The sequence below is a fragment of the Schistocerca nitens genome, chromosome 2 (genome assembly GCF_023898315.1).
Source record: "Schistocerca nitens isolate TAMUIC-IGC-003100 chromosome 2, iqSchNite1.1, whole genome shotgun sequence".
Taxonomy (NCBI): Eukaryota; Metazoa; Arthropoda; class Insecta; order Orthoptera; family Acrididae; genus Schistocerca; species Schistocerca nitens.
Window position 1 is genome coordinate 553,071,247 of NC_064615.1, and position 17,329 is coordinate 553,088,575.

Sequence of the window (17,329 nt, forward strand, 5' to 3'; positions counted from 1 at the left end):
GGTTGCCTCCAAACACGTCTCCGACAATTGTCTGGTTGAAGACATATGCGACACTCATCAGTGAAGAGAACGTGATGCCAATCCTGAGCGGTCCATTCGGCAGGTTGTTGGGCCCATCTGTACTGCGTTGCATGGTGCATGGTTGCAAAGATGGACCTCGCCTTGGACGTCGGGAGTGAAGCTGCGTTCATGTAGCCTATTGCACACAGTTTGACTCGTAACACGACGGAAAGCATCATTCAACATGGTGGCGTTGCTTTCAGGGTTCCTCCGAGCCATAATCCGTAGGTAGCTGTCACCCACTGCAGTAGTAGCCCTTGGGTGGCCTGAGCGAGGCATGTCATCGACAGTTCCCGTCTCTCTGTATCTCCTCCATGTCCAAACAACATCGCTTTGGTTCACTCCGAGATGCCTAGACACTTCCCTTGTTGAAAGCCCTTCCTGGTACAAAGTAACAATGCGGACGCGATCGAACCGCGGTATTGACCGTCTAGGCATGGTTCAACTACAGACAACACGAGCTGTGAAACTCCTTCCTGGTAAAATGACTGGAACTGATCGGCTGCCGGACCACCTCCGTCTAATAGGCGCTGCTCATGCATGGTTGTTTACATCTTTTGGGCGGGTTTAGTGACATCACTGAACAGCCAGAGGGACTGTGTCTGTGATACAATATCCACAGTCAACGTCTATCTTCAGGAGTTCTGGGAACCGGGGTGATGCAAAACTTTTGTTGATGTGTGTAATTTAAAAGCTTTAAGTGATTTGACGTAAATTCGAAGGCATTACTTTTCAGTACGCACTCTTAGATCTTCGAGACTGGAGAGGGATTGGATCAGTGGAAATATAGGACGGAGCGAGTTACTGTCTCCTTCTGGACATCAAACAAAGACTACAAATGAATCACATTGTCTGCAGCAGAGGAATGGTTTATTTTATGACAGGGCTCGGCTGTTAACCCCAATACGTACATAGAATAGGGAAGAGTTAATCAGCATTGTGTGGTTTAAGATCCCCTGGGCGTGTGGTGTTCACATACTCACTTCATGTGGAAGTTAAGAGACATGAACTCCCTCAGGGCGATCAGACGTTCCTAATTAGAAATACTGACACACTCTACTTACTGAACATATATTACGAGAAATCAGGATTTCAGGTGCCTGCAAGCATTGAAATAAATCAGTGATTGTGGGTGAAAATTTGTATCGGACTGGGACTCGAACTCGGATGCTCAAGCTCGTCTAGAACGGTTCCCTTAACCGCCTCAGCCATCCGGACGCGTTTCCCGTCCAACTCAAATTCTCAACCTGCCATGCGCAAGTAGCGCCCCCAAACATTAGCCGTATTAGCGCCAGTGCTATTGGCATTCGCTAAGCCCCGCTGGGGTTCGGAAGATACGATGCATCCGCACTGAAAGTACCTAGAGCCATCCTCGCTCATATTTACAGAGATATATGGTGTCTATTCTGCCGGGCGTGTAGGCTGCTGAAGTTTCTTTACGCCTGCTGTGCCATCAGTGGAGTCTGTTCTGTCGGACTTGTTGGACAGAACAGAAACCACATATCTATGTTACTTAACATAGTCACAAATAATTTATCTAGGAGTGCACTAAACAAGTTCCGAATAGATATTAAAGACGAAAATATGCTTATAAGAGACATTAACAGAAGAAAGGGGAGTGAGAGGAAATGCGCGAATGATGAAAGCACGGCGGTTGTGCCAATGGTAAGCAAATGATAACTCACAAGTAGCGTAAAAAGACTATGAGGTCAGTGAATTGTCGTGTTTTTCCTAGCAATAAGAGCATATTAACTGCAATTTCGTTTAATATCAATGCATTAGTTATTAGTAATTGCATGGTATTGTCATTTACAAGTAACTGTGACGACTGGATGTTTTTGCCAAGTCGCTCAGCAATTGGACAATGAATTATAATTACAGTTTAAATTTTTCAGGTTGGATGCGTTGGTATAATACATGTAGGAAATGAACAGGTGTCTGAAGTTTAGGCCATTTCTCCACTCAGCTTGAAACGTCCCCTTTGGAAAATTTATAAATGGTAGTGCTGGAAAACCTCTACGTTAATTGATTTTCAAACAGCTGAGCAAAACTGAACGTACTCAGACATTTCTCTCTTTACTTTTTCCGATCAACACTAAACTGACACACAATATTTTTTAGCGCAACGCAAGCTGAGTTTAAATAATCCCTATAAAAGACTGGGCCTGACTAATAATAACCCATACCTTTCATGAATTACTTACCTCACAAAAATCTACGTTACTCGAACTATTGCAATACAGCGAGCGCCAATACTGCCAGTTAAATAAAAGATTCTAACTACTGAAGGCGCTAACTACTGATAGGCATAGTTAGCAAATGAAAGATTTTGGTAGATAACAAACAATATATATATATATATATATATATATATATATATATATATATATATATATATATATATATATATATATATATATAGATCGTCCGCTCTCAAAATTCTGCTATCTCTGTCCCCACATCCATCACTGCTGGCGGCTCATCTCCAACTGCACAACGCTACACGCTGTTCACTTCCAACTGCCCAACACTACAATAGCGAATATTTCAACAATGCCAACCAGCCACAGATTGCACACAGTACAGTCAGTGATTTCATACAGAGCGCTACGTGGCGTTACCAACATAAAAACTTAAATAGCCTACTTACAAGATCACGCAAAACTCGAAGTGTAGCGAGCTATCTGCTAATCGAAGGTTAGCTAGAGAAAGTAATTTAATATATTTATTTCTTTGCTTTATTTCATTACTTATCTTAGTTTTACATTTGGGCTATTTTTTTCTCTAAATATATGTTAAGTGTATTAACATTGCCTATTGGAATTAAGAAAAAAGGTGTATACTACAAGGGACACTGAATTAATAATGTAAAACATTTTTTTCTGAAAGTTGGTTGGTTTTATTCAGGTTTCCAATACACCATACTATTCCCCACTCTTTTGGCTACAAAAGCCTGTTCTTCAACATAATCTTCGTTCAATGCGACAGCTTTACGCCGCCTTACTGGGAGGTCCTGTACGCCTGCATGGTACCACTCCACTGCTCGAAGTCGGAGCCAACATCTTGCTGCATGACGAGGCTCCCATTCACCCGCGTACTGCTTCACAGGGAGTGCATGTTTCATTGGGCCAAACAGATGGAAATCACAAGGTGCGAGATCCGAGGTATAGGGTGGAGGAGGAAGAACAGTCCATTGAAGTTTATGTGAGCTCCGCTCGTGTGCGTAGACTCGTGTATGTCAACAGAGACTCGGATGACAGTGTCCTGACATTCCAACACTGCAGCTGTCACAACTGTATGCGGCTGGCCGACACGCGGGATATCGGACAGGTCTGCGCGGCCTTGCGATGATGCCTGACGACTCACCGAACGACCCACCGTGCTTTTGTTCTCTGCCAGGTCTCCGTAGACATTCTGCAAGTGTCTACGAATATCTGCGATGCTCTGGTTTACCGCCAACGCAACTGCTTTACAGACATCATTTTGAACGCCGTGTATAGTGTTGCCACCTATCGAAACTTCATGAAACTGTAGGAGCTGAAGCTGAAATATTCCACGATATACCACAACAAATTGGCCGAGAAAAAAGTGTTGCATTACTTACTGAACGCTTCCCGTAGCATGTGGAGAATTTTCAATGCACTGAATGTATTGTACGGCCTGCATTAGATACACAGAACTGTAATAATAAATAAAAAATTTAAAAAGGTTTTGAAATGCGATGTTACAGAAGAACGTTGAAAATTGTATTTGTGGCACAAAGGGCAAAAAAGCAGGGATCGGTTGAGAGGACTCTTGCGGAGGCATCACACAAATGTCAATTTGGTAATGGGAGGTAGTAGGAAGGGGGGGGGGGGCGCGGATAAAAATTCTAGAGGGACACAAACGCTTGAATAAGGTAAGAAGGTTCAAATTGATGTAGGTTGTAACGTCCCCTTTGAACAATTATATACAAGACTGCATAAACTGACACACAATATTTTGTTAGCGCAACGCAATCTGACTTTCAATAATCCCTACAAAAGAATGGCCCTGACTAACATTAAACTATACCTTTCACAAATGACTTACCTCACAAAAATCTTCGCTACTCAAGCTACTGCAATACAGCGAACGCCGCTACTGCCAGCTAAATAAAAGATTCAAACTATGGAAGGCACTAACTACTGATAGGGATAGTTAGCAAATGAAAGATATTAATAGAGAACAAACAATGTATTTACCTTGATAGTCATTATATATATATATATATATATATATATATATATATATATATATATATATATATATATAGCAGTTCATGACAAATTTCAAAACTCCGCCATCTCTCTCCCCACATCCACCACTGCTGGCGGCTCACCTCCAACTGCCCAACGCTATGCACTGTTCACAGCCAGCTGCCTAACACTACAATGGCGAGTATTACAACAATGCAAAGCAGCCACAGACTGCACACAGCACAGCCAGTGATTTTCATACAGAGGTGGCGTTACCAAAAAAAAAAACCTAAACAGCCTACTTACATAGCCCCCATGCTCCCCACAAAAAAATTTTACAAATTGGTTTGGGCAGAGGCCAATACAGATTTGAAAAAATTTTTCATAATTACAATAAAAGAAATCAAATGCACACACTTATTGATACAATGTTGGTCAAAAGCTAAAATTTTCACACAGTCCATAAAAACAGTCCTGATCATTCATCACATTGCAGTGTTTTTCTCAAAGTCTGAGCAGTAAAAGAAAATGCACACGGAAGTAGTGGATTTCCATGCAATCTTGAAGAAGTAGCGTTGTCCTTCCAACGGAAAGACAGTACTGACTCTCGACATGCAGACAGGTCATGGGCCACAACAGAGCAAACCCACACCGGAGTCAATTGAAGTTTTGAAGAATATCGTTTGGTAGGTCATCACAGAGCAGACCCACTGTAGTCCTGGTAGAGATTACGGTATTGGTGGGTCATCAAAGGCGCAGACCCACTGCAGTCCTTGCAGAAATAATGGTACTGGTGAGTCATCAAAGATGCAGACCCACTGTAGTCCTTGTAGAGATAATGGTACTGGTGGGCCACCAGAGGTGCAGACCCACTGCAGTCCTTGTAGAGATGGCCAGCAGCCATCTGTTGTGACTATGCAGGTGCACAATCACCATTGAAGAGTCTTGCAGATAATAGAGCAAGTCCATAACCACCACTTGTGCACTCACAAAGTTTTTGGAATTGTCCTTAGAACCAGCAATGCTGTTATCCAGTCCCTTGCTGAATTATTAACACACGTGCAAACATTAACAGTCCCTACTTTTCACATATTGTCCATATACTATGACCAACAGAAACGTGTGCAGTGAAATGGAACTTACAAGTTACTTAATTTGATGACCTGGTGTCAATTACAATTTTATAACATAAGAATACAATTACAAAGGTACAAAATACATCATTAAAGAACATAACAATACAGATAACATTTGTAGTACAGGCTTTACAAAAGAATCAAAATAACATATACAACAGTGTTACAGGAATTATGACATAAGTAAATACATAAAAGATCAGAATAACTTTTGAAACATCAACTTCACACATGAGCATTAAAACAAAACAGAATAAATAATGTCTAAACATCTTTACAAAGAAAATAACATATTATTAATGCAAATTATATTTGAGGATAACAGTATTCCTCATCATAGTGAATGTAGCTTAGTATTAGAAGAGAAAAAAATTCTATGAAACAGTACACAGAGACAGGAAGAAAACAAATACACATGGGTACACAAACACATAGTGGGATAACACAATGGAAAGGACAGGGTTCGTTTTCAGTGTAACTTTTGGTACTGCAGTATTTTGCGAACAAAACCTTTTTTGTTCTTGGAGATCTCCCTTAATTTATCATTATTCCCAAAAAGTCCTATCTATACCTCCTTTTTGTATTCCAACCATATTTCTTTCAAAATAATTATGGCTCATTGTACAATACTCATTTTGGCCCAAAACGTTTTCATATACCTTCAATGCATTTCTTTCCATTCATCACAACTAGTTTCTTATATAGTCTACCCCCTCTTAAGTTAACTTAAATCAACTGAGCTCAGATGCTAAACACAAACAGCAATGATCAAAAATACAAATGGCGAAGCAAGCAGCATTAATTACAACTAATATAAGGCAATGAGCAGCAAACAAGAAAAATAAATCAGTAGTAAAACTGGCTTAACAGAGTAACACAAATTAAAATTCAGTAGCACTATGCCTGGCAAACAGCAGAAGCAATAAATTATATCTAAACATGACAAAGCGCAAGCTAGTACACTAAAGACAACAATGCAGATAAGGGAAATGTCTATTCACATCTTAATGTCTATGTAATTAAAGTGGTGCACCACAAAAACTAATTACACAAAAAATTACTAAGTACTAGAAAAGAAAACTATGTATGCAGTTCCTGTGAAGGTAAATGTCTTTTTGTGCTCCCTCATTTTTTTGAAAAAAATTATTATTTACTCGATCTGTAGACAGAAAATATTTGTATTATTACATCTATAAAATTTTATTTTAACCAATGCTGCAGTGCAGCTAGAAACTAGATATTAAACGAAATGAGCAAAGCAAGGCATGAAACGTCATTCACTAGCCATATGGCATTTCATAGTGCCGTAAACAATCTTTCAACTAGAAAGACAATAGATGTGAAATGTTTCTCATCATTTCATTTCAGGAAATATCATAAATTAAGAGCTCCACAGTGTAATCATATGTTTTCAAGTTCGACCGTGTCGTTTTTGCGATGCTTTCTACAAAGGAACGTCAATAGCGAGGATAATGGCCTCCCTTTTTTTTCCTACCACCTAATGGCTTTTTCTCAAGGCGGCTGGCACACCTGGCCGCTCAGCTGGGTGCCCACGACGCATTACGTGCAGGTGGTCACTGAACTTTCTTACCGAAATATTTACGACACCAGTTTCCGCTACAGTGACAGTCTCATATAAATATATTTCACAGGTCAAGAATTTGGGTTACAAATCTGTAGAAACAAAATCCTATAAATATAACAGCGTCCAAAAAATTTTCGCCAGCATTGTGATACATTTACGCATATACACACATTTCATAACTCTTAAAGTACGATTCTTGGTTTCCAACAACCTTTTTCACAAACCATAGTCCCTAACTTCTATTCATTATTCATATACATATAAACACGTAATCACATTCCTTATATAGCATCAGCTTATTGATCATAAACATACCTCAACAGCATAATACACATGGTCATCGTAATAATATCATAACACCTCAGTCAACTCTCAAAATCGTCGTAGCTTCCTCCAATAATTTCAAAACCTAAAAAAAATTCTCTGCTCATTTCAATAGAGTCATCCACCTCAAGCGTACTTTAAAATCATGCTCCCTTACCAATTACATCATTCAAAGCTCTCATAGTATCACAATGGTCCCGAAAAAATATGAACAGTTCACAAAGTACAGACAAAATATAATTTCATAAGTGTGAAGTTACCCAACTGTGAAATTGCGTAAACATGTGTCAGTGATGTAGTAAAAAAAATGTTTATCTCTCAGTTAAATGATCAGATAGCTGTGTAATTTGTGTGTTACAGAAATATGGTACCGATGTGTAAAGTTGTATAAGCAAATACCATATTAGCTAGGGCTCCTTGTGCTTGCCAAACACATGGTACACAAAGTAAGCGTGTACCCCCCTGAGGATTAATGTAATTATACCCGCAGGTGTTACAGATTATTGCAATGGAATGAAATGTATCAGGGAAAACTTTCTTTGTAATTCAAAAATCTTGAAAAATAAATGGTTTAAGTACAAAATTAATCACTCAAATGCGTGTCCTGTAGTGCTAAATGTGCGTCTTGCTGTAAGATAATTCTATGGAACTGTCGTAGTTATCGTCCTCTGTAAGCAAAGTTCTGCTGAAGTCAACGTACTTACCTCATCATAAACGAAAGTGAAATGCTTTGCTTATAGATATCGTAGTTATTACGTACCTTACCGTGATCAAGAAAGTACTATAATGTAACGTATTGTTGTGCTACAGAAAAGGCTGTCTCATTGTAGCTATACCACAAAAGTTACTACTAAAACATGTTTTACTTTCCAGAATAATACAGAAAAACTGTGCAGAAATAAAACAGAAACACTGCAAAAGCAACATTGTAAATTGTCACTCATTAGTAGCGTCGTGATAAAATCGTGTAGCTGTCACCTAAACTCCAGAATGTATTTTCAAATAAACCAAAATGTTGCATTAGAATCTCAAGTTAAAAAAAGCACATTATCTCTCAATAAACGGTTTTACATGTGAAATGTGGTGTAACCCTTTGCTCTTCCTAGTACGCAGAGTTTCAACTTTAACGCAATTGTCAAGTGGTATACGTCGGTAAAGAATGCTAAAATTTTTCTCAAGGCTAGCGTCTTATGTTATTTTTCTCGGAGCCAGCGGGCGCACGCGGCTGCTGCTTGTGCGAGTCATTGTCTGCCTCTTTGTTGGCGCGCGTCGTTATTGGGATTTGGAGACCTAACTTCTACAAATTCAGTGTGACGAGAGGGCCCTGCCCTGTTTAAATCCCGCCAGTTCTGGTGCAATTCAGGTCTGTCGTTACGATCACATCGTCTGTCGTCATGTTGGTAGTTCCTGTAGTTTCTTTCTTGTCGGTTAAGTGGTGGAGCATTTCTCCCTGAATCGTAACTGCGCGCTGGACCGTTGCGCCTAAAGTTATTCTGTCTCCCGTAATAATAATTATTTTGGTTCCCATATTGTCTGTTTCTCTGATTGTCTCTGTAATAGCCATTACCGCGGAGAGGTGATCTTTCCCTGTAATTATTACTACTCTGCCAACGGTTGTCATACGGGTGGTGTCTGTTTTGGTCACGATTTACGTTATAAGAATAGCCTTGTCGTGCATTATTTCTGTCATCGCGGAATTGTGACAGATGTGACCTGTAATTGTTGTGCTCCTGTTCTCGCGTTCCGCGATTGTCAGTGTCAATTTCCAGTTCTTGTAACAGTCCCTGAAAAGCTTCAATGTCGTCTTTGCAACGTCCTGCTAAAATAATATGCCGTAAATGTTCAGGTAATTTGATTAAGCAAATGCGGATGAGTTCTGAGGGGCTGTATGGGTTTGAAAGATACTGATTCTTATGCAACATGTCTTCAAAATATTCCATAAGACTGGAAAATTCAGATTGTTCGAAACGTTTCATCATTATGATGCTATGTTTTACTCGGTCTTGTGTAGCTTGAGACCAATACGCTGAGAGGAAGGCATGATAAAATTCTCTTTCACTGTGACAATCGTGAATGACCGATCGCATTCTTACAGCTGGTTCATTCTCCAAGTAGCCACACATAAATTCTAACCTGTGCTCCAATGACCAGTTGGGAGGAAAACAATGAGAGAATTGATGGAGCCACGCTTGTGGATGAATGTCGTTGCCAGAATTCTTAAACGTTTTGAATTTACGTGTAGTAATGAACAGCTTATAGTCAAAATCATCGTGTCGGCGAGTCGCATATCGGTCATTGTTAGGTCGTGTCGGCCGTTCCATCTCAAAATTCGGTGTACATTGCCAGTTTCTTTCATAACTTCCGAAATGCCCTGTGTTATTATTTTGCGGCTTTTTCGTATTTCTAAGTCCCTCTTCACGTATTGGGGCGCGAGTGTCCTCTGAAATACGTAATTCTTGTATTACCTGTGTCAGCTGATCTTGTACTTCCCGGATTTCTCTTTGGTGTTGCGTATTAATTTGATTCAGATTTTGTTTCAGTTTCCTAATTTGTTCGCACTCTTCTGTGTCATTAAAGACTACCGGTTTTGTGTCGTTCGGATTATCATCTACCTTCGTAGATAAGTTAGTGAACTGATCCGAAAGTTCGGCTACTTTCTCCGATAGTGAACACATTTCCTCAGTGTGTTTTTCTGAACCAAGTTTCAGAGTGTCCATTTGTGTTGAAATCGAATCTGCTGTGTCCTTTAAGTTTTCTTGAGTTTTTGCAAGTTGCGTAACCGAATCGGTAGATACAACTGAGTCAATTTTAGCCGACAAGGCCTCATGATTTTCATGAACAATGGTTTGCAGTTCTTTTATGGCTGCTTCATGATTCTGTAATGCATTTTCATGCCGCGAAAAAATAGATTGAAAATGCTCACAAATTTGTGTTTTTACGTCATTACAGACTTTTTGACATTTCGATTCGATGTTATGTTACTCAGTAGTTAAATCTTCACGTGTTTGTTCAAGCGTGGTGTGAAGATTTTGTTCCACTGCGTCTAACTGTTGCTGTGTTTGTCTCTGGTGTTGTTCCATTGTGTCTAACTTTTGAAGATTTTGTTCCATTGTGTCTAACTTTTGAAGATTTTGTCCCATTTGTTTCTGATTTTGTTCAAGCGTTGTGTCTAACTTGTAGCCTTTGTCCCATTTGTTGCATTAATTGTAATAACAATGCACTGGTGTCTGAAACATGTTCCTCAGTACTTTTAGGCAGTGAAGTTGCACTGGCAACATTCACATTTTGACAAGCAGAAAATGTGTCTTGACTCATTTGAGAAAACGGTGAGAACGCAAAACCTGAGTCTACAGTATTTGCAATATTGTGCTCTGTCATTCCCGATTCCTGAGGCGAGCTGTTGCCGACCGATCGATCGATAATGCTTCCCTCTTCACTAATTGTTTCACTGTCCACGCCATTGTTTGCCGCCCGCTCCATTTCCCTATGCACAATTACCAAATTACTACTTTGAACATTAGTTAATTCATTACTCTGCGGCGCTAACACACTGCTTTCGTCTTCACTGTCATTTCTCAGTTTACTTTGGAGCCTAGTATTACGTTTTTTAAACGCCATTATTGTCACAATATTTCACACGATAACACAGAAAAGCACAATTTGAAGAGCAAAAATAAGAGAACACATTAACATAGCACTGAAAATAATATCTAGTTAATTGCAGCTGCGAAATACTTGGTGCAAATCTACATGCATGCCACAACTGTTTTACTGTACAACAATGAAAGACTGCAACTACAAAGGAGATTCTCTCTACAATTACGCGCTAACAATAAACAATAGTTACACTAATTACACAAACTACAAGAAAAAAATCAGAAGATTCCAGTGAGGTATCCTAGGCTAAGGGTCGACATATGAAACGTCCCCTTTGAACAATTATATACAAGACTGTGCTTAAACTGACACACAATACTTTGTTAGCGCAACGCAATCTGACTTTCAATAATCCCTACAAAAGAATGGCCCTGACTAACATTAAACTATACCTTTCACAAATGACTTACCTCACAAAAATCTTCGCTACTCAAGCTACTGCAATACAGCGAACGCCACTACTGCCATTTTTACAACAATGCAAAGCAGCCACAGACTGCACACAGCACAGCCAGTGATTTTCATACAGAGGTGGCGTTACCAAAAAAAAACCTAAACAGCCTACTTACAAGGTTTCAGCAGTTATTCAGAGATGAAGAGGCTTGCTCAAGATAGATTAGTGTGATGAGGTGCATCAAACCAATCTCCGGACTAAGACCACCAAAACAACAGCTTTTTATAACAGTCACACGCTCTGTTTTATTCCAAGAAACAAGGTTAGAAAGTGGCCCCTCTGACACAACTAAAAAATCTTTGTTTAATCCCCGTCTGGCTCTGCAATGTTTTCGACAATCTCGACCAAGAAAAATGACCGCCCTCTATAAAATTCATCGACACGCAGGTTCTCTCTTTGGTGATGAAGTATCACTCGACATCATTATACAGGGTGGCCCATACATGTGGAACCACATTTTTAAAACAAAAAGAAATGGTAAACAGAAAGTAGTATGAGACAGAAACAAGTATGAGATGGGAGAGGGGAAAACTTGTGAGGCTATATTACCAACAAGGCAGCCGTTTTGTAAGTCGCCATTTTGGATGTCATTCGTAACTTCATACTGATTTGGAGGTCATGCGACATATGAAACAGACGGATAACTACACAAGAAAAACAGTGCTGTCTTTCATTTGTGCATAGCTTCATTCATTCTCAAGTTAGGTCGCATTTTGTACAGAACACGGCAAACCTGGTGCTAACACATAAACACTGCAGGACATGCTCAGCGTGTTGTCCAGCATGTTGTACGTCGTTGTCATCCACTTCAACTAGTGCTCGGGGCTATAACAAAACACGTACTGGAATGCAAGCAATTATCAACAATTCGCTCCACGAGATGCGCAAGGTTTTTCATTCTCGCCGCATATACAGTTATCTTCACGTGTCCCCACAGATATAAATTTAATGGACATAAATCAGAGGAACGTTGCGGCCACTCCGCCAGATTTCTACGATCTACCTGTTTCCGGGGAAACTGGATATCCAGATATGTGCGGACAGTAAATCCGTAATGACGTAGAGCACCATTGTGCTGAAAGAAGTTGTCCGGTATTTATGCAGCAGCAACGGCTGCACATGTCCGTCCTGCAACTGTAGGTAACAGGCTGCTGGGATTGAGCCCTGAATGAAAGTACACAGTGACGTCAAGAGTACCGTTTTACAGTCTGTGTTGATAGTTAGTTATGTAACTCTCTTAGGGTGGGTGGTACAATGTGTGAACCATCATTCCTCCGTGCTTAAATCATAATGGTACAATAACATAATATTTCATTGAGAAGTCCAAACTCCTCCAGCATGCAGGTATGTTTGCCGAACCATACGTAATATGATTGTTCCCACTACGACCGAGAGAGGTCAGAAGTAGCATTGATTCATACAATCCATCCAGGGCGATTATTATTTCCCACGGTGAGCACAGTCTTGCTGGTTTTCGGCCACTACGGCCGAGAGCGTAATTGTTTCCGTCTTTATGTGATATATTGTTGATTCAGCTTTTTATTAGAGGTAAAATAATGACTTATATACATTTAAAATCACCGTAGAATTCACCTTTATTAGATATATTCTGCACAAGACGACTATTTCAAGAGTTCAAAATATGTAGCACCATTCATCAACGTTCCTCCACTACGTTAGATACTTCGTGGAACATCGAGTAGTGTTACACATTTGGTGCATTGTTTGTGCTGTAAAATTGCACTGAAGAGTAAATGAACTTCATGTATGTAATTCGACACATTATTTCAAATTTCAGTTTGTAATAAATCGCTGTATGGAAGTATTGAATGACGAGGCAATGGCAGTACTCCATTCTGAAATACCTGTAGTTCAGTGTTCCTCAGATGAAGATGCATACTGTAGTTATGACGACCCAGATTACATCCCAGCTGCATACCAAAGCAGGATGAGAAGAGTTATGACAAGCAGTACAAGTTAGGACCATTTCTGTCTATGGTGGATGACAATTTCAGAAGTTCCTAACATCCAAATGGATGTTTTGCGTACCATATACCTCTCCGCTTAGAAAAAAACAAGTATTGCTTCCAAGACTTCCACACTATGTTGTTGTTGTTGTGGTCTTCAGTCCTGAGACTGGTTTGATGCAGCTCTCCATGCTACTCTATCCTGTGCAAGCTTCTTCATCTCCCAGTACCTACTGCAACCTACATCCTTCTGAATCTGCTTAGTGTATGCATCTCTTGGTCTCCCCCTACGATTTTTACCCTCCATGCTGCCCTCCAATACTAAATTGGTGATCCCTTGATGCCTCAGAATATGTCCTACCAACCGATCCCTTCTTCTGGTCAAGTTGTGCCACAAACTCCTCTTCTCCCCAATCCTGTTCAGTACCTCCTCATTAGTTATGTGATCTATCCATCTAATCTTCAGCATTCTTCTGTAGCACCACATTTCGAAAGCTTCTATTCTCTTCTTGTCCAAACTATTTATCGTCCATGTTTCACTTCCATACATGGCTACACTCCATACAAATACTTTCAGAAAAGACTTCCTGACACTTAAATCTATACTCGATGTTAACAAATTTCTCTTCTTCAGAAACGCTTTCCTTGCCATTGCCAGTCTACATTTTATATCCTCTCTACTTCGACCATCATCAGTTATTTTGCTCCCCAAATAGCAAAACTCCTTTACTACTTTAAGTGTCTCATTTCCTAATCTAATACCCTCAGCATCACCCGACTTAATTCGACTACATTCCATTATCCTCGTTTTGCTTTTGTTGATGTTCATCTTATATCCTCCCTTCAAGACACCATCCATTCCGTTCAACTGCTCTTCCAAGTCCTTTGCTGTCTCTGACAGAATTACAATGTCATCGGCGAACCTCAAAGTTTTTATTTCTTCTCCATGGATTTTAATACCTACTCCGAATTTTTCTTTTGTTTCCTTTACTGCTTGCTCAATATACAGATTGAATAACATCGGGGAGAGGCTACAACCCTGTCTTACTCCCTTCCCAACCACTGCTTCCCTTTCATGTCCCTCGACTCTTATAACTGCCATCTGGTTTCTGTACAAATTGTAAATAGCCTTTCGCTCCCTGTATTTTACCCCTGCCACCTTTAGAATTTGAAAGAGAGTATTCCAGGCAACATTGTCAAAAGCTTTCTCTAAGTCTACAAATGCTAGAAACGTAGGTTTGCCTTTCCTTAATCTTTCTTCTAAGATAAGTCGTAAGGTCAGTATTGCCTCACGTGTCCCAGTATTTCTACGGAATCCAAACTGATCTTCCCCGAGGTCGGCTTCTACTAGTTTTTCCATTCGTCTGTAAAGAATTCGTGTTAGTATTTTGCAGCTGTGGCTTATTAAACTGATTGTTCGGTAATTCTCACATCTGTCAACACCTGCTTTCTTTGGGATTGGAATTATTATATTCTTCTTGAAGTCTGAGGGTATTTCGCCTGTTTCATACATCTTGCTCACCAGATGGTAGAGTTTTGTCAGGACTGGCTCTCCCAAGGCCGTCAGTAGTTCCAATGGAATGTTGTCTACTCCCGGGGCCTTGTTTCGACTCAGGTCTTTCAGTGGTCTGTCAAACTCTTCACGCAGTATCATATCTCCTGTTTCATCTTCATCTACATCCTCTTCCATTTCCATAATATTGTCCTCAAGTACATTGCCCTTGTATAGACCCTCTATATACTCCTTCCATCTTTCTGCTTTCCCTTCTTTGCTTAGAACTGGGTTTCCATCTGAGCTCTTGATGTTCATACAAGTGGTTCTCTTATCTCCAAAGGTCTCTTTAATTTTCCTGTAGGCAGTATCTATCTTATCCCTAGTAAGATAAGCCTCTACATCCTTACATTTGTCCTCTAGCCATCCCTGCTTAGCCATTTTGCACTTCCTGTCAATCTCATTTTTGAGACGTTTGTATTCCTTTTTGCCTGCTTCATTTACTGCATTTTTATATTTTCTCCTTTCATAAATTAAATTTAATATTTCTTCTGTTACCCAAGGATTTCTACTAGCCCTCGTCTTTTTACCTACTTGATCCTCTGCTGCCTTCACTACTTCATCCCTCAAAGCTACCCATTCTTCTTCTACTGTATTTCTTTCCCCCATTCCTGTCAATTGTTCCCTTATGCTCTCCCTGAAACTCTGTACAACCTCTGGTTCTTTCAGTTTATCCAGGTCCCATCTCCTTAAATTCCCACCTTTTTGCAGTTTCTTCAGTTTTAATCTACAGGTCATAACCAATAGATTGTGGTCAGAGTCCACATCTGCCCCTGGAAATGTCTTACAATTTAAAACCTGGTTCCTAAATCTCTGTCTTACCATTATATAATCAATCTGATACCTTTTAGTATCTCCAGGGTTCTTCCATGTATACAACCTTCTATCATGATTCTTAAACCAAGTGTTAGCTATGATTAAATTGTGCTCTGTGCAAAATTCTACAAGGCGGCTTCCTCTTTCATTTCTTAGCCCCAATCCATATTCACCTACTACATTTCCTTCTCTCCCTTTTCCTACACTCGAATTCCAGTCACCCATAACTATTAAATTTTCGTCTCCCTTCACAATCTGAATAATTTCTTTTATTTCATCATACATTTCTTCAATTTCTTCGTCATCTGCAGAGCTAGTTGGCATATAAACTTGTACTACTGTAGTAGCTGTGGGCTTCGTATCTATCTTGGCCACAATAATGCGTTCACTATGCTGTTTGTAGTAGCTTACCCGCATTCCTATTTTCCTATTCATTATTAAAGCTACTCCTGCATTACCCCTATTTGATTTTGTGTTTATAACCCTATAGTCATCTGACCAGAAGTCTTGTTCCTCCTGCCACCGAACTTCACTAATTCCCACTATATCTAACTTTAACCTATCCATTTCCCTTTTCAAATTTTCTAACCTACCTGCCCGATTAAGGGACCTGACATTCCACGCTCCGATCCGTAGAACGCCAGTTTTCTTTCTCCTGATAACGACATCCTCTTGAGTAGTCCCCGCCCGGAGATCCGAATGGGGGACTATTTTACCTCCGGAATATTTTACCCAAGAGGACGCCATCATCATTTAATCATACAGTAAAGCTGCATGCCCTCGGGAAAAATTACGGCCGTAGTTTCCCCTTGCTTTCAGCCGTTCGCAGTACCAGCACAGCAAGGCCGTTTTGGTTATTGTTACAAGGCCAGATCAGTCAATCATCCAGACTGTTGCCCTTGCAACTACTGAAAAGGCTGCTGCCCCTCTTCAGGAACCACACGTTTGTCTGGCCTCTCAACAGATACCCCTCCGTTGTGGTTGTACCTACGGTACGGCTATCTGTATCGATTAGGCACGCAAGCCTCCCCACCAACGGCAAGGTCCTTGGTTCATGGGGGGGGCACACTATATTAAATGTTTAAAGTGGCAGGTTCCTCTATTTCTGCGAGAATAAATGTTGCATCGAACCAATACTGTCACGTAACTTGAAGAGTCGTGGCACACAAAATGTACCACATCTGCTTTCGAAAAAGTGTTCTCAAAACATCTAGTATCTGTTAATGTTTCTATTCTAATGTAATTGTACAACTTTTAACAATTTTTTTATAAAACTGTTCAACAAATAAAAGCCTTGCACAATGAGAATCGAAATCTGTCTCATATCGCTGTGCCTGAAAGAGTTAAGATTATCTATAATCATTTCACAACTAGGACTTCATCCTGTTCTATAAATCTCTGTGCATGATCCCTCAGAATATCCGAAACACATCTTCCTGATTGAACACATCGGATAAAAATTTAACAGCACTCCTCTGTGTCCCTTTGATCGCTTCTTCCTAACACTTTAGGAACGAGTACGAGAGAATCATACAATTTTAATTAACTTTAGGAACGAGTA